Below are 21,547 nucleotides of genomic sequence, written 5' to 3' on the forward strand. Positions count from 1 at the left end.
TGAGCTCAGGATGACAGCCAGCTCCAGCAAAATTCTTCACTAAGAAATTATTAAATGGATCCTCCCAAACTCAGATGGAGACTTTGAAGGGATGTCCCTCAGTCATGCCCCCCTCCTTCCCCGGCCCCTGCAAACTTGGTTTTCTGCTCCTGGGGCCCTAATAAGATGCCCGTCATCATAATTTAATACAGACCTCCAACATCTTTGTTAATTAAACATGAGAAACTTCAACAAGCACACGCAGAAAGAGACTCCTGATACTTGTGTCTAATTATCTAACCGTTAGGCCATAAATGAGAATTGCTTTCTGATTATTCAATACAATTAGTAAGAAGTAGGTTTTTTTGTTTTGGGTTTTTTTTTTTGTAGGGTTTTCTTGTTTGTTTGTTTTGCTGTTGGGGGAGATACGTGGTTAGACTGTTCTAACTTAGTTTTTGAAAATAAGATTGACATTTAATAGGACTGCTAATTAATGCCGGGCAGTTCATAGGTACATGCCATTATTTCTGGCAACAATGTCTAAATGAGACTTTAAGGCCCTTTCTAGGGCGTAGGTGGCTGGAGCTAAGTGACCAGAGACTCTGTTTTTAAATCGCCTTTTGGAATATCTGAATGGCACATAGCACACCCTCCCTCTCTGAGAACATCTAACCGTAGGAGGAGTCACCGTGGCCATGTTTACATGAGAGACCCTGGCCTCCTGGAGAGAGCCCCCTGGCCCAGGAGTGCGCCCCTCACCAAGGCTGGCTAACCAGGCTCGCCCTCCTGGGGATCGGGAATGGGGCATTGGGGTGCTGGTCAATTTGGGGACAAGAGCTGGGAAATGATTCCACTCCATGGCAAGGGAGGGCTTTGTTCTTGGAGCAACGAGAAGCTGAGAAAACTGGACAGAGAAGAAGAAAAATGAAGCAAAAATACACACTACTGGACATTCAATAATACTACTAATAAGACAGAATGATACAAATCCTCCTCTCTGCTTCCTGATGCTTTTCTGATCCTTGTTTCTCCGGAGATGTGGAGTTACCTTTTCCCTCGAAGTCTGAGACAGCTGGGTATACTTATAACAAATGCACTTCCCCCCCCCCAAGTGAATATGCAAGGATTTCTGTTCTTTTCAAATGAACAAGACACAATACAAAACAAACAGGGGAAGATGGGGAAGACTTTTATGCCAATCAGAAAGCAACTGATACATACACAAAGGAAGAAACTCATGCTCTTATTGAAAGTCATCAAAGAGATGCAGTTACAAAGAAGACTGGAAGGGACAAGCCCAGAGGAAGACGCTCCTCTTATGAGGGCAAGCCTGTCTCCACCCCTGGGGCCAGGTGTTGGGGTCCAGGGCAGGCCAGGAAGAGCGGTCATGCTGGAGGTGGACGCGTTTTGCTTGAACAAATAAAATGCAGTAAAACTTTGGATAAACCTGTGGGCTGGCACTTTGGATTTGAATCTGGAGGAACTTCAAATGCACAGATGGTCCTTTGACCCAAAGGATTCTCTTGAAAATTGTGCCGAGTAAACAGGTAAAGAGTGGACTGGATTCCAGAAGAAATCCCATGTTCTGGCACCAGGATCTCCTGAAGCCTTGAAGTAGGAATGTCTCTAGCGTCCCGAGTTTGCCATCTTTTGGTGTCATGGAATATAAACTCTCACAACCTTGTAGTGTAGCAGACGTGGGGTTCCACTGCCCGACCTTCTACAGTCTCTTGGTCTCCCTGTGTTGCCATTTGCCAGTACTGCTGAATCTTGACCTTGCCAAGAGAATGTCTAGTGGTGTTGACATCTGCCAGAATCGAGGTGTAGAATCCTTGTACTGTTAGGTCTGTGCTCGACGCAAGAGATACGGGGATGGATACTATCAAAAAAAGAAAGAAACCGAAAATGGCAAATATTAGCAAGGATGTGAAGAAATTGGAACTCTTAAGCTCTGATGGGGGGAGTGTGAAACGGTGCAGCTGCATTGGGAAGCAGTGTGGTGTTTTTTTTTGTTTTTTTGTTTTTGTTTTTGTTTTTTTAATCCTCACCCGAGGACATTTTTCCATTTTTTGTTCAGGTAGAGTGGGAGGGAGAGAGAGGAACAGAGAGAGAGAGAGAAACATCGATGTGAAAGAGACACATCGAGTGGCTGCCACCCGCACAACCGACCAGGGCCGGGGACAAACTGCAACCGAGGTACGTGCCCTTAGCGGGAACCGAACCCGGGTCTCTCTGGACCGCAGGCCGACGCTCTAACCGCTGAGCCAAACCGGCCAGGGCCAGTGTGGTGTTTTGAATGGAATGTCATGCTGTGGCTGGTTTGGTTCAGCAATTAGAGCGTCAGCCCTTGGACCAAGGGGTTGTGGGTTTGATTCTGGTCAAGGGCACGTACCTGGGTTGCAGGTTCAACTCTGGCCCTGATTGGAGTCATGCAGGAGGCAACCAATGGATCTCTCTCTCTCTCTCTCTCTCTCTCACATCAATGTTTCTCTCTCTCCCCTTCCCTCCCTTCCACTCTCTCTATAATTCAACGAAAAAATATCCTTGGATGAGGATTAATAAACAAAAAAAGAAAGAAAAAAAAATGGAATGACAATGTAATCTAGCAATTCCCCTTCTGGATGTGTCTCCAAAATTAAAAGCAGGGTCTTAAGAGAAATTGCACATCCCCACTCATCGAAGCATCATTCACCATCGCCTAAAGATGAAATCAATGCAAGCACCCGTCAACAGATGAATGAATAAACAAAATTTGGTATCCTATATACAATGGGATATTATTCATCCTTAAAAAGGAGGAAATCTTGCCATTTGCAACAACGTGGATGAACCTGGAGGACATTACGTTCAATGAGCTAACCCAGTTATGCATAGACACATACTGCATGATTCCACGCACAGGAGGGACCTGGAGCAGTCCAATTCATAGCGGCAGGAAGTAAGACGATTGTTCCCAGGGCCTGGGGGAGTCATTGTTTACTGGGGATAGAGTTTCGGTTCTGCAGGATGAAGAGTCCTGGAGACGGATGGCATGACATCATGAATGTCCTTAACACTTCTGAACTAGATACTTAAAAACGGTCAAGATGGTAAATTTTAGGTTATATGCATCTCACCACAATTTGTTGAAAAAAAGTAAACATATTTTGATTCCAGGTGCTGAAAATCGAAGGAGCTGCTTGATGGTTAAAGCCAGAAACCTTCCCCAAATCTGCACAACCCCTGATCTGATCAGACTGGTAAACACCTCACCTTATGTGGCTGAGAAAGAAAAGAACTCTCCCTTCCGGCCCCCATTCTTCTTCCAGGTGCAACATCCTAAACATAATTTAAAAATTACAGGACAGGCAAAGATGTGAGAGATGAGCCAGAGTCAAGAGAAAACCCAGTCGATAGAAAGAGACCCACAACTGTCAGCCAGAAGCGGGCACGCTGGAGGCTCCAGGACCCTCTCCTTAGGACTGACAGGAGCATCTTCCATACCTATAAAAACACTAACTCGGGCAGATATGTGCACCCAGATGTTCACTGCAGCATTACTTACAATAGTCAGGGCATGGAAATGACCTGTGTCGTTCAGTGAAGGCCTGGATAAAGAAGATGTGGCACATGTGTACAACAGAATATTGCTCAGCCATCAAAAAGATTAAGTACTGCCCCGGCCGGTTTGGCTCAGCGGTTAGAGCGTGGGCCTGCGGTCCTGAGAGACCCAGGTTCGGTTCCTGCTAAGGGCGCGTACCTCGGTTGCAGTTTGTCCCTGGCCCTGGTTGGTCGTGAGGGTGGCAACCACTCGATGTGTCCCTTTCACCTCTCTCTCTCTCTCTCTCTCTCTCTCTCTCTCTCCCTCCCTCCCTCCCCTCTACCTGAACAAAAAATGGAAAAATGTCCTCGGGTGAGGATGATTAAAAAAAAAGAAAAAAAAAGATTAAGTACTGCCATTTGTGACAACATGGATGGATAGCAAGAGTATCATGCTAAGCGCAGTAAGTCAGATGGAAAAGGACAAGCAGCAAGGGATTTCACTCACATGTGGGATATAAAACAGAAAGCAACAAACAAAGAAACAAGCGAAAAACCAAACTCACAGAGACAACAGAATGGAGGGGAAGGAGATGGGGGAAAGGGGGTCACATATGTGGTGACACAAGGAGACTAGACTCTGGGTGGTGAGCACACAATAGAGTATTATCAAGTCATACATGTTACAAAGTTACACACCTGAATTTGTATTCTGCTAATAAATAATGTTACCCCAATAAATTTAATAAAAGAAACTCTGATCTGGCAGTTGTATTTCAGGGAGGGGTGTTTGTGTGTGTGTGTGTGTGCACGCACGTGTGTGCGTGTGTGTTTATATCAGAATTATCCAGCTTTGCAAACTACATCACTGATGATGAGTGTGGAGAAGAGACTGTGGGTGGTCGGGGGGGGGGACCACTCTTCAGTTGAATTACTGATGACAAGTTATGTCTCACCCTGGTCAATTCAGCTCGTTCTTTTGGACACTTATATACACCAGCCAGCCTAAGGCTTGAGGGGGCAGGAAGCTGTCTTGGGAGCTCGCCTGAGTCTCTCATGGGTCCCAGCGTCTCGAGCAGCACTGTTCCATCTGCTTACTCTGACAATACCAGTGTGATGATGAGGACTACCAACTTTCAGTACTTAGTTACATGTCAATGGAAAATGTCCCGTTTCATCCCCCCTCATCCTTACGAAGGGAGGCACTGTTATTTCCTTTCTACAGATAAGGAAACTGAGGTTTAAGGGGGTCAACAATTTGGCGAAGGGCATTGAAATAGGAAACGAGAGAACTTGAGTCTGATCCTGGTCCAATACTGAATCATGGTCTTCGATTGCTTCCTGTTCCCTGGTCCTCTAAAAATGTTTTGAAAATCTCTATATACCTTAACACATTAAGTTGGCACCTGTATCTTTTATCGCAAGTTGACAAGGATATAATTTCTGTAATATTGAAAGTCCTGACTTAAAAAAAAAAGTTAAATCAATCAATCTTTTATATTTATTTGAAGGACTATAGCTCTCATTCCAACGTGAGATCCACTTCAAATATTCAAGAACAAGAATGCTCTTTCAGCAGTCAGAGATTTTTAAATGGTTTGCCTTTCCCCTTGAAGTTGTTCGACTATTCCATGTCCACCACAGAAGCCTACTCGAAAAGAAGACATTTTTGTGCTTAAAAATATCCTATTGATCAACCTACTTCTTTGCAACAAAAATAGGCAGGCAAAGTAACATGTTAAACTTTTATCGAAATTCCCCGTGACCCTAAGCCCCTCGGCATGAACACGTGGCTTCAGTTGATTCGTAATTACAGTTATTAGTAGCCCATAACTGAGCCCTGCAACCCACGTGTCTGGCCAAGGTTAGGAGGAAATCTATTACCAGGGCACCCTCTAATGAGATGGACGGCTGAGCAGGGGCGAGGACAATAGACCCTGACTTGATTAAAGGCTGCTCCTCTTCTAATAATTTTTCAATTTTTTTCTTTGTTTGTTTTTTAAAATTCTGGTATTTCACTCCTCGGGGAAATGCACAGAGGCAGATTCTGGTGAGGCGGGCCTTTCTTGGGTACCCGGAGAAGACGACGCCTGTGGAAGGGAAGGAGCATGATGCTCTCCTCAAGGCACATTCACCGCTGCAGGAGAGAGAGCAGACGAAGGCTGACGCTCTTGGCAAAGGTGCTCGGAAAACCAGCCGTGCACGCAGACGGCTTGGGGGGCCCCTGCTTGGTGACTTTTCCTTCAGATGACCTCATTCTTTTGCAAGGTTTCGCGACATGGTGTGCCCACATCAATCCACCAGGAGAAATTAAAGTATTGCTGTCTGGCCTCCCCTCACACCAAAGACTATAATGAATGGATCAGAAGAGAGGCCCACGCTTTGGTATTATAACAGTGTTCCCAGGAGAGTCTAAATGTGAATCTGGTGAATCTCTGCTCAAACCTTCCTCCCCCTTAAACGGAGGTTCGATCTGAAGTCTTCAGATGCAAAACCCAAGATGCCAGCCACCGGCCCCATGTGGCCTTTGAGCAGCTGGGATGAGCCTAGTCTAACCTGAGATGGGCTGTACCTACAAAATACGTGCAGACTAAATTCTTAATGCTCAGTGTGAGAAACAAGAATGTCAACTATCTCATTAATAATGTTCATGCCCGGCGGGTGTGGCTCAGTGGGCTGAGCATCCTCCCATGGACTGAGAGGTCCCAGTTTGATTCCTGGTCAAGGCACATGCCCGTGTTGTGGGCTTGATCCCCAGTAGGGGGCATGCAGGAGGCAGCCAATCGATGTTGATATTTCTCATTAATGTTTCTATCTTTTTCTACCTTCTTCTGTCTCTAAAAAAAATCAATAAAGACATATTTAAAAATAAATAAATAAAAATAATGTTCCTACTGATTACCTGTTGACATGATACTTTGAATATATTGGGTTAAATAAAGTATATCATTAAAATTAATATCACTTGTTTCTTTTTATTTTGTTTTTGTTGTTTTTTAGTAATATATTAGGGTGACATTGGTTAATAAGATGAAAAAGTCAAGAACCATATGATATATGTGAGAGATAAAACTGAAAGCAACAAATGAACAAACAGGAAAAACAAGCAAACAAAAACTCATAGACCCAGACAACAGTATGGTAGTTACCGGGGGGCAGTAAAAGGAAAGGGGGGGTCAAATACATGGCAACAGAAAATATTCGACTTGTCCTGCTTTCTTAACGCGTCCAATACAATTGCATAGAGCCCTGCATGCTATTTATTCTGAAAGTGCTAATGTAGAGCACAGAAAAAGAACCCTAAGCTACCCCTTAAGTCACCCATAAGACACAGCCTTCTTCCTCATGCAGTAATTCTCATGCTCAAAGAACAGAGGAATGACTGCAGACACCTGGGGACTTACCCCTCCAGGTAACCAGAGGAGCCCTCGGGCCAGTGAGGGAGGGGTGGAAAACTCCAGTGTTTGCTCATCGACCAGGTTTGCACATTCAGGTCAATGTTGAGTCTAACACATGCGCAGTTCGTAGACTGCTGCTGTGAAGACTGCAGGGGGGTGAGGCAGCAGCCATGTCATAGGCACATGACACGGTTTTGAACAGCACAGAGCACAGGTATGTTCTTGTACACCCGATCTTATTGAATGCTCTTGACAGGTCTGGAAGGCGGGCCAGCACTATCTTCAAAAGGCATCCAGACCGGGAACATTCCTCCCCACCGCCACCCACACACGTCACCGTGGTCTTTCTCCTGCGCTAACCAGTGCGAGGGGATTGTTCCACCTGCCAATGGGCTGAACGCATCCCTGCTCCAGTCCCTGCTCCTCCCTTTTCACCCAGCATCCTCAGTGATCCTTTTAAATCCTGTCGGATTATGTCACTTCTCTGCTCAAGATCCTCCAGCGGCTTCTCTCGCGGCTCATGGTCAAATCCCAAATCCTTCCGGTGAAACGCGAGAAGCCCTCATGATCTTGCCCCAGTTCCCTGTCCCCAGGTCTGCCTCCTCAAACACATCAGGGACACCCCTGCCTCCCGAGTCGGCACCCGCGGTGCCTTTGCCTGACCCGCGGTCCCCCGTTTCCTGCGAGGCCCGACACCCGCCGCCCCCAGGCCTCTGCCCTCCGCAGGGCAGCCCTGCCACCTTCTGGCCCGAAGCTGTCCTCCTGCTGACCTTGCTCCGAAGCAGGCTCAGGCCTGCTCTGCAGCATGTCCGTCTCTATTTCACGTGTCCCCCACGAGCTTGTAAAGGCCATGTAGACGAGACCTTGTCGCTCACGGTCCTCTCTGCATCCCCGCCTCCTAGAACAGCAGGAGGCCCGCGGGCACAGGTATGCGCTTGTGAATGCCGACGACTGAATGAACATCGCAGAGGAGGAAACAGACCTGGACAGGTTTCAACCATTTGTCCAAGATCATGTCGTGTGAAACAAAGTCTTATGACTCCAGGTTTAACTGATCTACTACGAGGTAAACGGGTGGATTTCCTTCAGCAGCAAATGCAAAGGTTAAGGGCCCATAAATAACTGCATCGTTGTTTTTTTTTATTTTTTATCCTCACCTGAGGACATTTTTCCATTTTTTGTTCAGATAGAGTGGGATGGAGGGAGAGGAAGAGAGAGAAACATCGATGTGAAAGGGACACATTGAGTGGCTGCCACCTGCACAACCCAACCGGGGCCGGGGACAAACTGCAACCGAGGTACGTGCCCTTAGCGGGAACCGAACCCGGGTCTCTCTGGACCACAGGCCGACGTTCTAACCGCTGAGCCAAAACGGCCAGGGCAATGACTGCATCTTTTGATCATATCCACACCTCTTGGTCCCACACGCAGACTGCACAGATTACCTGCAGCTAATTCAACACACCGCATATTAAATGCCTCAGAAAATGTATTTTCAAACGTTAAATGTAGGGAAATGTTGCAACAGTCCAGACACAAGCAACAGTGTTGAGAATTGGACTCTAGCGGTAGTCCACCATCTTTCTAGAAAACGGAACAGCTTCTTGGATGCTTATCAGTTGAGGATGCACGGAAGAACATTGGCCAATGCATCCCAGAGAAGACTGGAGGGATGGTGTCCTGTTCACTCTCCCTGCCAGGTTTAGATACTTGTTTTTCTAAGCTAGCACATTCATTATTCAGAACCTGTCATTGTTTCTACTAGGTCGAGGGTTGGTGTACTTCAAGGCCAATTAAAAACATATCCGGTGGTAATAACCAGCTTACTCTTAAATACCTAAATACCATATGTCTTCTGGGTTGCATTTGTTTACCTGTTTATTTATTTCTTCATGACCAATGTCAGAATCCTCAAAATTGTGATATGCCTCATAATTCATTTCACAAGAAACTTGTCGTAGCCAGCCTCCAAGAAGGTCCTCAGTGACCCCCCTTCTAGTGTGTCCCACACTGGACATTGAACAGAGCTGAGGGGGGTATCTCAGAAAAGACAGTGTGAGTTCCCCAGCTGGGTCATGAGAAACATTGTGACCACCATATTGTTCTCTTGGTTCACTTGTTCTAGGGAAACCAGGTCTGATACCACGAGGACACGCGAGCCCCTGGAGAGATCCTCGTGTCGAGGAACTGAGACCTCCTGCCAGCAACCAGCAACACATGAGGGAGCCTTCTTGGGAGTGATCCCCCAGCCCCAGTCAAGCCTTCAGATGCTGCAGCCCCCGCTGACATCTTGAATGCAACCGCGACAGAAACCCTGAGCCAGAATCACCCAGCTCAGCTGCTCCCGGATTCCCGACTCAAGAAAACACGCGAGATAAGAAATGCCTGTTGCTGTTTTCAGCCACTGTTCTGGAGAAATGTGTTAGGTGGCAATAGATGGCTAACCCGACAAGCATCTTAGAAAAGAGGCAGTCGCTTAGAAATGCCATCACTCGCTATTTGACATAGGCCAAGTTCTCGTTGCCAGCCACAAAGTAGCTGCAGTCCCAACAATCTTTAAGAATATTGTTTTTCAAGCATTTCAGGACAGCCAACCCAAAAACTACAGACTTGACTGATACTGAAAAGTTGGGCTTGGCTTGGATGCTGTGTTGCTTCATGGTTTGAATAAAACAAACCACTCTCTAGGCTGGTTTATTTAATAACCTATAAAAACCTAGAAGCCAAAAAGTCAATGTCTCACTAAGCCTACGTGTTAACCCACAGCCCATTTTTCATGTAGACGCGAGAATCAGCCCTCTCTTTTCTAGACAACTTTGACCTTCGTGGCAAGTTCTATTATAGAACTCCAAAAGGAATGATTTGCGTTGGTGGGATTCCTTTTTTAAGTCTTCAGATCGCAAGACATTAAAATTGCACTCTGTTGGAAGAACCCGGGTGTGAACGCCGGATTGCATTCTTCTTATTGTGAGCTGTGAACAAAGGAGAATCTCATTTGTCAGAGTGGATCTGTACTGAGTGGATGTACGCATCGTCTCCTGGAGGAAAAACAAACTGTGCTACAGAACTAGAAATTCTTTGGGTTAATATGTTCCTATCGATAGAATCCCCTACTTAACGTTTGTCTACACAGGTGCTCAGTTGAAGCATCAAAAGAAACAATCCAATTGTCATCATTCTCGTAGAAAAATCTAATAAAACTTGTGTCTACAAAATCAACTTTATTTAAGTTAAAATGTGTATTTGCATCCCATCAGAATGAATTATTATTATGAAGTTAAGAGTCTATAAACAGGAAAGATAACATAATTCAGATATTTCAAATCTAAAAGTTTACCTTTACCTAAAATATCTATTTTAAAACATTTCATTTCATTTCAACTTTTAGAGCCACGACCTTTAATGCAATACATTTCTGCTTTCAGATTCTCTCTTTTATGGTTTCTTTTCAAACCCTTTGTTTAGGCTTGGCCTGAAAATACCATTCCCAAATATTAAATTGCTATCCCTTGTCCCATATCCCCTTTGAGTTTTTCAACAAAGTATAACACCTCTTAGAAACCTTTTGATAAGTATTACTGTCCAAAACAACTTATCCTAATACTCAAAAGCTGTAATTCTGAAAAAGTTCATTTGTTCACAACTGTGTCTGTGGGCCCAGCATAATGCCTGGCACAATTAGGCAAGAAAAAGAAATAAGAGGCATCCAAACTGAAGAGAGAAAAAAAAACAAAAAACGCCTGGCCAGTGTGATGCAGTGGACTGAGCATCGTCCCATGGACTGAGGGGTCCCAGTTTGATTCCCGGTTAAGGCACATGCCCTGGTTTCAGGCTTGATCCCCAGTAGGGGGCGTGCAGGAGGCAGCCGATCAATATTTCTCTCTCACATCGATCTTTTTCTCTCTCTCTCTCTCCCTTCCTCTCTTTCTAAAAAAATCAATAAAAACATTTAAAATTTAAAAAAAAAGAAATAAAATTGTCTGTTTGCAAATTATATTATCTTATATGTAGAAATTCTAAAATATCCACCAAAAACTGCTAAGGCTAAGTAACAAATTTAGTCAAGTTGCAAGATACCAAATCAATATACAGAAATCAGATGTGTTTCTATACACTAGCAGTAAAATATTTTTAAAAAAATTCCAATAGCATAAAAAAAATAAAATAGAATACTTAAGAATAAACTTAACCATGGAGGTGAAAGATCTGTACGCTGAAAATTATTAATTTAATTAAAGAAATCAAAGAAGTCACAAATGGAAAGATGCCCTGTGTTCGTGGATTGGAAGAATTAATATTGCTAAAATGTCCATACCACTCAAAGCCATCTATAGATTCATTGCAATTCATATAAATATTCCAATAGTATTTTTACAGAAATAGAAAAAACAGTCCTAAAAATCCTGTGGAATCACAAAAGACCCCCCCCCCAACCCAAAGCAATCCTGAGAAAGAAGAACAAAAATAGAGGCATCACAAGTCTTGATTTCAAACTATATTACAAAGCTATAGTAATAAATACAGCGTGGTAGTAGCATAAAAACAGACACATAGGTCAATGGAATAGAATCAAAAGTTCAGAAATAAATGCATGCATATATAATCATTTATTATCTCCAATAAATGATGGTGTTGGGAAAACTGTATCATCACATGTAGAAAAATGAAATTGGACCCATACCTTACACCACTCACAAAAACGTACTCCAAATGAATTGAAGACTTCAACATAAGACTTGAAATTGTAAAAGTCCTAGAAGAAAACATAGGGGGAAAAAACTCCTTGATATTGGTATTGGCAACAGTTTTTTGGATATGATACCAAAAGCACAAGCAACAAAAGCAAAAATAAATGAATGGGTCCACAGCAAACTAAAAAGCTTCTGCCCAGCAGAAGAAACAATCAACAAAACAAAAGAGCAACTATGGAATGGAAAAAAATATTGGCAAGCCATTATGGGATAAGGACTTAATATTCAAAATACATAAGGAGCTCGTACAACTGAATAGCACAAAAGCAAATGACCCGATTTAAAAATGGGCAGAGGTTTCTCTTTTCTTTTTTTTTTTCTTTTTGCTCAATCAGTGTGGTGACTGTGGGGGGAGGGGAAGGGAGAGGAAATAGGACACAGAGGGGATAAATGGTGATAGACAAAATAAAATAAAATGTCCTTGGGACCTTCAGAAAATAAAATAGATAAAAATAGGCAGAGGGCCTGCATAGACTTCTTTTTTTCCAAAGAATGCACACAACTAGCCAACCAGTACATGAAAAATGCTCACCATCTCTACCCCTCAGGGCAATGCAAACCTAAACCACAATGAGATGTGACCTCGTATCTGTTAAGATGGTTATTATCAAAAAGGCACGGGGCAACCGTGTCGATGAGGACGTGGAGAAAGGGGAACCCTTGGGCACCGTCGGTGGGAATGTCCATTTTTCCGGCCCCAGTGAAAACCAGGATGTCTGGGTATACATCCAAAGGAAATGCAACCTGGATCTCGAGGAGATAGCTGTACCCCTCGTTCGCTGCAGCATCATTCACAGTGGCCCAGACTCGGAAACAATCTAAGTGTCCACTGGGTAGACTTTGAGGGTGTTGTGCTAAGTCAAGTGAGTCAGACAGAGAAAGACAAATATTATATTATAGCAACTGTATGTGGAATCTAAAGAAGCCAAGGTCACAGAAACAGAGTAGAATGGTAGTTGCCAGGGTCTTGGGCTGGGAAAAGGAGTCGATGTTGGTCAAAGACCACAAACTCCTACTGAGATGAGTAAGCTCTGGGGATGTAACGCCCAGCATGATGACTACAGTCAGCAATACTGTAGTACGCATTTGAACGCTGCTCAGTGAGCAGACCTTAACTGTTCTCACCACACACACACACACACACACACACACACACACACGTCATGAGATGGAGGTGTTCACTAATTCTATTGTGGTAATTAGTGAGCAATATATCCATGTGTCAGATCGTCATTTTATAGATTTTAAACTTACACAAGATTATACGTCAACTTCATCTCGATGAAGCTGGGAACACAAACACGGTGCTTTGGGAGGTTTCTGACAAATTCAAGAAAAAAGGGAGCGATGTGCAGCGGCAGAGTCAGTGGAGGGAAGGTATCAGAAATAAGGTCAGGCAGATGGGAAGGGCGTACACCGTAAGGATTTAAGGGCCAGGCTAATGAATTGGGATTTATTCTGAATATGATAGCGAGCCCAAATTTTCCATACAAGTTGGCATTTTTAAAATCCTCACCGAGGATATGTTTTTACTGATTTTGAGAGAGAGAGAGAAACATTGATGTGAGAGACAAACATCTATCAGTTGCCTTCTGTACCCACCCCGACCAGAGATTGTACCTGCAACCGAGGCACGTGCCCTGATGGGAACCGAATCTGCAAACTTTCGGTGTACTGGGCGATGCTCCAACCAACTGAGCTACCCGGCCAGGGCAAAAGGGGCACGGTCAAGAAAAGTTGGGCAAGATTTTAAAGCAGGAACCAAAACAGATGGAGGAGTTATCTCTACCTTTTATTGTCTTCAGCTAAACACTGACAGTAACATAAATGACCCTTGCCCACAGAAATGCCCACTGTGGCATGCCAGCCATCATCGCTCTGTGGGTCTGGACTACGTGGGCCTCTATCAAGCAACTTCATTTCAGTATTTCTGATGGGATATAGGTTTGTCTGTTCTTTGGATTCTCCTTCGAACGAGTGGGAACTTCTTCGTGCCGTCATTGATCAATGAGTGTAACAAAACCTTTGACACGCACTCATTTTTTGACCTGCATGATGATTGTGTCTTTTGGGAACATTATTCCTAGCAGCATAAACCCCCTCCACAGTAGGAGCACATGCTACCAAACACACGGTCAGCCTGCCACCCGATTTCAACTGCCCCCCGTGGGAGCTGATGCAACCCACCGCCACACCCACACAGCTAACCTCGAACCCAGCACACCAGCAACCCAGACAGCGGTCCTCACCCCATCCTTGTGAAGGATGAGCCACAGAACGGGGCTACTGCCTTTCCACAGCTTTCCCTCTACAGGGACACAAACGCCTGCATGCCACCGCTCTCCCCGATCCCCCGGGACCACCCGGCGCCCGGCCCTCCCTCCGCTCTCGCCTGAGGGAAGGCACAAAGAGAACCAGCGTGTGCGACCTGCCAGGAGTCTGCATGTTCGGGAGCGGGTCGTGCAGGTTGTTCACACACTCGAGACTGCCTTTGTCGGTTTTCAGAGGAAAGAACGGGCGACTAAAACAGGCTCGGTACAGGCTAACGAGAGTCCACCTGTTTTACTACCACCTGACCTTGTGTCTCTTTGCCCAGCCGCCTCCCCTGAACAGCATCTGCACAATGTGAATGACCCTGTGGAGCAAGGATCGCATTTCCAAGTTCTGCCTTTTTAGAGTTGACTTCAGAGGCACCTAGACATGTAGCAGATGCTGACGCAGCCCCCGGGGACATTAAAATTCCCGTGGTAACCCTGCGGTGTGTTTTATAAGTACAGTGTCTTTGCTGGAATTTCTGAGGATAGTGGAGGCGTATCCAGGGTTCTAAAGAAATGTGCATGATAGCGTATTACAAACCTCTTTATTAAAATAGAGTATCATTTATTTGCAATCCTATTTATTAAAAATACTCAGCCAAGATAAGCAGGACTCACAGTCGGTCAATCTGCTCCTCCAGGTCCTCAGGAAAGTCTGTAAGACTTGCTCCGGAATCATGTCAGTGATGTGTGATGTGGCCGCCTTTAATGACTTCCTCCCTTGCCCTCCCCCCACCCCAAACTGTTCAAGTGAATTGGATGTGTGACGTCCTATTCTCTTGCCTGACAAGAACCACAGGTATTTACATGACATTTTCTGTATGCTCTAACTATAAAAGAAAGGCAAAAATCGCTGAGCATTAGGTAATTTTTATTTTAAGGTAAGTCATTTGTTTCTATTATCTCATTACCTGTTGGAAGCTCCGAGCCAAATCTGTACCTGAGCTACACATGAGAATAAATGTCCAGACCAGTAGTAACTGAATAAGCATCTAGATCAGAGGTTTCTGCATCTTTTTCCTTGGCTTAGTCTTTACCCCAGACTTGCAGGCTTGGTTATCTTGTTTGTTTGGGGTTTTTTCACCTTTATACTCTGACTCTTCTCTGGAATATGACAGTGTCCAAGGAAAACAGGCAGTGAGGGAGACAGTTCAAATAGTTTTTAAACCTGACAAATTCACAAGGTCAAGTGGTAACCTTGACTCTGCTTGCATTATATAACCCTGCAAAGCATATATTTCTTTAAATATTAATGAAAGATATTTCTATTATTTAAATTGATATTCCAGGTGAATTTTTTAATGATGGAAATCCACATTCCAGCAGTGCAAATACAATATTTTTTTCCCTGGAAATTTGACTTTTCAAACTAAATTAGATAACTTATGTGTTTAAAATTACAAGAGCACCCGGCCAGTGTGGCTCAGTGGTTGAGTGTCAACCTATGCACCAAGAGGTCACCGGTTTGATTCCCGGTCAGGACACATGCCCAGGTTGTGGGCCAAATCCCCAGTGGGGGGCGTGCAGGAGGTGGCCAATCGATGTTTCTACCTCTCCTTTTCTCTCTAAAATCAATAAAGAAAAAAATTTTTTTTTAATTACAAGAGCAGCTCAGCCTGTGTGGCTCAGTGGACTGAGTGTGTCCCACGGACTGAGAGGTCCTGGTTCAATTCCCAGTCAGGACACATGCCTGGGTTGTGGGCTCGATCCCAAGTAGGGGGCGTACAGGAGGCAGCCGATCAATGTTTCTATCTCTTTCTCCCTTCCTCTCTCTCTAAAAAATAAATAAATATATATTTTTAAAAAATAAAATTACAGGAGCAGGTTATGCATGGGAAAATGTACTAATAAGAACACCTGAGAGCAAGAAACTAAAATCTGACTCAAAATGGCTCAAACAAAAACTGGAATATATTGTCTCATGCAGAAATAATAAGCTTCAGGCATGGCTGTATCCAGGGGCTTAAATTATATCATCTAGTTCCACTTATCTCAAGGTTCTGCGTTGCTCCTATTAGCTTCACTCTCAAGAAGGCTCTTTCCGTCTGGAAATAATAAATTTATCAGCAACTCCAGGTTGAGATCTTATCCACTAATTTAACAACCCCACTCCCAAACACCAAATACTAATATCAACATACATTTATAGAATCCTCAGAAACTAAAGTAACTCTGACAGAGAAAGCGATGGTATAACTGTCATTCAACACTGTCTTATGATTGTTCAGCGAATATAATTTAGCAGATTATCAGACCAAAAAAAGTGTCTATAACGTCTTTCCCCAAATAGAAGTCTTAATAGAGCCCTGGCCGGTTTGGCTCAGCGGTTAGAGCGTCGGCCTGCGGTCCTGAGAGACCCGGGTTTGGTTCCCGCTAAGGGCATGTACCTCGGTTGCAGTTTGTCCCCGGCCCTGGTCGGTCGTGCGGGTGGCGGCCACTCGATGTGTCCCTTTCACGTCGATGTTTCTCTCTCTCTCTCTGTTCCTCTCTCCCTCCCCCCCCCCCTACCTGAACAAAAAATGGAAAGATGTCCTCGGGTGAGGATAAAAAAAAAAAAAAAAAAGAAGTCTTAATAGAGAAGCGGCTTCTTCTGTAAACCGAATATCACGCTGACGTTTCACAGACTGGATAGAACTTTTTTCTCCAATTCAGTTTCACTCACCCTCCGGGCCTGGGGCTACACGGTCGATGCTTTTATTGTTCTAATATTTCCAAGTCACTGAGTCAGCACCGTGATGAATGACTATTCCACGACTTCCTGACTTCCATGTTTTCTAGATTAACCATCCCAGGATTTATGGTTAATGTACCTAAAATATCATAGGCAAGTGCAACACCGCAAGGAGGCCCGATGACTTCTAACAATAAAAGAGGAGAAACAATTTGGCAAGCGGTTGGGGTCGGGCAAGGAGGTGTTTGGCTCTGGGCAGGGGTCATAACCGCCAGGCGAAATCAGGGCGATTACAGGGATGCATTTATAACAGCGAGATGGATTTCGATTCGCAGAGCACCATCTGGGAAAAGTACCCATGACAACCACCATCTACAGTTTCTCCCCTCGCTGGCCTCCTATGGAAGAAAAACAGACCGAGCTGAATGGATTCGCACACACTCACTATCACAGCTCCGTCCACATGGGTTCCGTTCTGCTGGAGTCAGGTAGACATGGTAGTTTGGGAGGAAGGCAGGAAAGGACCTGTAACCTCGGATTCTCTGAATTTTGACATTTCCCGAATCGGATCAAGCCTGCTTCTTACGGAGACTGCAGCAACAATGTTTCTTATTTCGGAGACTAAGAAGCCAGGGGAAGAGAAGGGAGAGAGAACGCAAAGTTGGGGAAGTCGGCAGAAGTGTTTGCGCTTCTCGGAATCAGGGGAGAACTCGGGCTGCCCACAGCAGCCCTGGGCAGGTAGACCCCTGGCACGTTCTGGAGGCTTGCTGTACACCTGGCTTTGTCAGCATGATCTCATGGGTCGCCATGCCAACCTGTCACAGGCATTGCTGTTGCGCCATGTCACAGGCCCTTGGCTGCTGATTTCACCTGCTCCACTCAAGCTCGGGGTCATCTTGCACCGATGAGACCAGCCTGAAGCGCACCGCAGTCTCCCTTCTGCCTTGTGGAGCATACTCAGAACGAGCCATTGCAAAACAGCTAATGCCCCTGGGGAGCCCTCTCACCAGCGGGGACCCTGCCTCCCCTCCTTCCCGTGGACAGTTCTGGAAGGCACTCCCTACCCTCCTCAGGAGGTTCTTGATCAAAGACCCTTACAATGACTTTTCTTATTCCTCTGCTCACTCTTCCCCCTACTTCGCTCTGAGTACCAAGGGTCTACCTCCCACTACAACGTCCACTTGACAGCTGGGGAAACTGAGGCTCAAGCAAATCTAGTCCGATGTCACAAAACCAGTAGAGAAGACAGCCAGGGTTCGAGCCTAGATCCGAGGAGAATGGAACCCTGTGTGTTCGCCCCGCCGGTGCTGCCCCCCGGAACACAGTAGCCCTATGCATCACCCCTCCTCTCTCTCTAGTGAACCCTCAGAAAGATGGTCATTCATCAGGTCCCCGCGTTATAACACTTTGTCTTTGAGGAGCTTTGTGAGACTCTGCTGGCCCTGTTGGGAACATCCAGCCCAATTCTGGGTCCCACAGAAAGAATGACAAGGGGAAATTCAGATCCATGCCGCCAACCAACCTATTCATTGAGCGCTCACCATGTACTATTTGCCTCTCGGCTAATTGCTAAGGGTAAATTAATGACCAGTGGCCCCACCTCTCAAGGAGACTGCAGTAGCGGAAAGAAACATGTACATCAACAATGCTGAGCCCTGGACGGTTTGCTCAGTGGTTAGAGCATCGGCCCGCAGACCAGAGAGTCCTGGGTTCCCGCTAAGGGCACGTACCTCGTTTGCAGTTTGTCCCCCATCCCGGTTGGGGTCGTGTGGGTGGCAGCCAGTCGATGTGTCTCTCTCACATCGATATTTCTCTCTCTCCTTCCCGCTCTGTCTAAAGATACATGCAAAAATGTCCTCAGGTGAGGATAAAAACAACAACGCTGAGTGCTGAGTGTGGTCCAGGCATAACGCCAGCAACTAACCCAGCTGGAACAGCCACAGGAGAGGTGGGGAGGGGTCAGCAGCAAAGCTCTCTCGGGCACCCTCTCAAAGGTTTGTGTCCACTCAGACCACCAGGGGGCCCCGTGAGAAGGCCGACCCTGACGGGAAGTCTGGGCCCGCCGCTTAGCTGCACCTCTAACCAACGCCCAGCGCCCCGCCCCCGCGCTGTCACGAGCTAATTATGCCCCCTCCCCCAGGAAACACAGTTAGTCCGGGTTTTCAGGAAGAGCCACCCTATTACCAAAAACAATGGGTCGGGCGAGATTAAAATCGGCGAGAACTTAATTCCCATAGTTCATGATGGGTATGAACTTGGAAACAAATGTACAGGGAAGCTGGTACACGCTGAACTGTAGCGCTCACGCTAAGCCCGTCCTCACAGGAAGAAACAGGGGACACGGGGCGTGAGTGCACGGCTTCTGGTATTCCATATCAACCTGCACATGGACATGCCTCGGAGCGGCTCTGCGCTCCGTGGGCCCAGGGGCCATGAGGGTCTTGTTCCCGACCCGATGTCAAACACAGGTGGTTAGCATAACGCTGAACCATAAATGTTGATCATTCAAAGAAGAATAGCACCTACCTTTTCAGAGTTTACCACGCACTAGTACTTTATAGAGAGAGTATCGTGTAATCCACACAAGACCCTACTCGGCAGATGCTACAATTATTCCCATTCTACAGCTGAAGAAACAGAGTCATACTTGGGTTGTGCTCAAGAGAAAACCACAGGTCCGACAGAGATCGCTAGTGCGAGAGCCCGAGACCAAACATGCACTTCATACCTCGCCCGATAGCTGTCTCAACCTCTCCCAGAAACACAATCAACCCGTCTGGAATTCTTTTCTGGGCAAGCACCAGTAAGGTACTTTGTCAGGTGGTCCACCGATACACCCCACACGGAGAGAAGAGGAATCTTCGCGATGAAGCCCTTGCCCGTCCCTTCCCCCAGAAGAAGGTGTCCTGGTCCCAAAGTCACCCCTTCTTTTCTGTTGCTAAGAGCTCCCCTGCCCCACCCTTCTTCCTTCCTACAAAAACCTTCCTTTCGTACAACCCCTCAGAGCCCTCTCTGATTGCTAAATGGGGTGCTGCCCGGTCCACGAACCTCTTAATACAGCCAATCAGATCTTCGCCTTCCCTTAGTTACACTGTGGTTTGGTTTGGTTTTGAACCGTGAACTGCAGCTAGGCAACGAAGTTCTTCCAAGTCAACAGTAGAACAAAGCAACGAGCATCGAATTCAGGACATTAGACTTGACGGTTGGCGCCAGTGTTCAAGGGTAACTTGAAAAGGGGCCATAATCACGACACCCAATTGAACAATGAACATGCGTCGAAGGTTTTATCTAACTTATTAACCAGGGAACCAGGTGTTTGCACAGTGATCGGCAGAGAGGAAAAGCAGAAATGAAGCTACCAGTGGTTACCAGTAGCCACACGAGTCACTCCGCACAGAGCGACCGCCGCAGGCCACAGACGCTGAGCTTCGGACAGGAAACCTCTGCACCACCGTCGGCTGTCCCGGAGGGGGAGGGGCCGGAAGCGGACCGAGCTCAGGCAGAGCGAACCTGGAGGGCAGAGTCAGTCGGGACACCCACTAAATTTCAGAGTCTTCCACACTCTTCCTTACCCTGGTGACCAGGTTGCCATCCACTGTCCCACCGGACGAGAGAATGGGAAAAACAAAAAACAGAAACCGGGCAAATATCTCGAGGGCAGAGCTCAGAGTTCTGAAGGGAACAGTCCTGGTCCCTAACACTGTCTTCCAGTCCCGGTGGAGCTAAGCAACCTCAGGCCTGGGTGGGTACCAGCTAATGGTGTGAACCCCCCAGGCTATAAGCTCTCTACCCCGGGCCGGGCCCATAAGGAAACAGCACTTGTGGAGATGGAAAGACTGTGTAATCGGCAATTTCACAAGTATTTTTGGCCCAATTAGTGTCAATTTTCTCATTAATTATTCTTGGTGACACATTTTGCTCGGAGGAAAAACCTCCAGTTAACCTATACCTTTTGGTTCCATTTACTTGTTACATCTTGTTAGAATACAAATGGGTACCACTGAAGGTCAGAGTTCGGTGGTGCCCAGGGGACAGTCACCTGAATCGCGGTTTTGGCGAGAGGTCTTCAGAGTTAAGGGGACAAGACACAGTATCTCTGGCCCTCGTGTCCTTGGCCCATTTCAAAGATATGAACGGTCTGAGCAGTTAGAAACAGAACCCCCTTTCTCGAAGGGCCCACAGAGAACAGCTTTCTTTCCGTGAAGATACTACTTGCCGTACACACACACACACTCCAAACTTGGTTCATAGGAGTCACCTGTTTTTAAACCATTGCTCCCCCAAGACTAGAACAACAACAACAAAAACCGTTCCGGGGGCTCTCGACCTTCCCAGACATTGCTCAGCACTGTTTCCTAGTAAACACCCATCATTGGACACAGTCGTTAGATCTTGTAATTAGTACTTTAAAATGCCTGACTAGGTGACAAATTACCCAGCTCAAGCACATTTATAACCATATGAACTATTTAAACACAAACAGAAGCAGATGGGACAGCTACATCCTGTCCCCGTACAAGCTCTTAGATGAGATTTGCATGGTCCAACTGTAATGGATTAACTTCAATATTTACCTTGAAAGTAAGAAATGTTTGCCAACATAAATGCCAATTTATGCTGTCCTGGAATTTACAAACTAGAACAGCTTAGTCACTAAAAACATATGACAAAAATTAGTAACTGAAGAGGTAGGCGCTAAGAGGAAAACATTTCGGGATTTCGGCTTGGGCTAAGGACTAGAGCCACCGGCTGATAGAGATCTTCTGGTCCAGCCATTATTTTGATGCATAAATTCCTTTCCAGCTCGTTCCCAGATCAGCACTTTCGGAGACGGGGCGTAGGAAGCGAGTAACTGTGTCCTGCGTGGGGGGTGCGTGGGGTGGGAAGCGGGAAGGAGACCTCAGACTGCAGTTG

The 21,547-nt window shown here is 45.9% G+C and overlaps 1 long non-coding RNA gene across 1 annotated transcript; it reads right to left on the minus strand.

Annotated features, from left to right (window-relative positions):
* Nucleotides 1-1,442: 1,442 nt before the first annotated feature.
* LOC118619166 lies at nucleotides 1,443-11,651 on the minus strand. The gene is made up of 3 exons (XR_004957148.1): nucleotides 11,578-11,651; nucleotides 3,232-3,297; nucleotides 1,443-1,858 (listed from the first exon to the last, which is right to left on the minus strand). It is a non-coding gene; the product is annotated as an uncharacterized LOC118619166 (long non-coding RNA).
* Between the last annotated feature and the right edge of the window lie 9,896 nt (nucleotides 11,652-21,547).

Source organism: Molossus molossus, unplaced genomic scaffold (genome assembly GCF_014108415.1).
Source record: "Molossus molossus isolate mMolMol1 unplaced genomic scaffold, mMolMol1.p scaffold_m16_p_6, whole genome shotgun sequence".
NCBI lineage: Eukaryota > Metazoa > Chordata > Mammalia > Chiroptera > Molossidae > Molossus > Molossus molossus.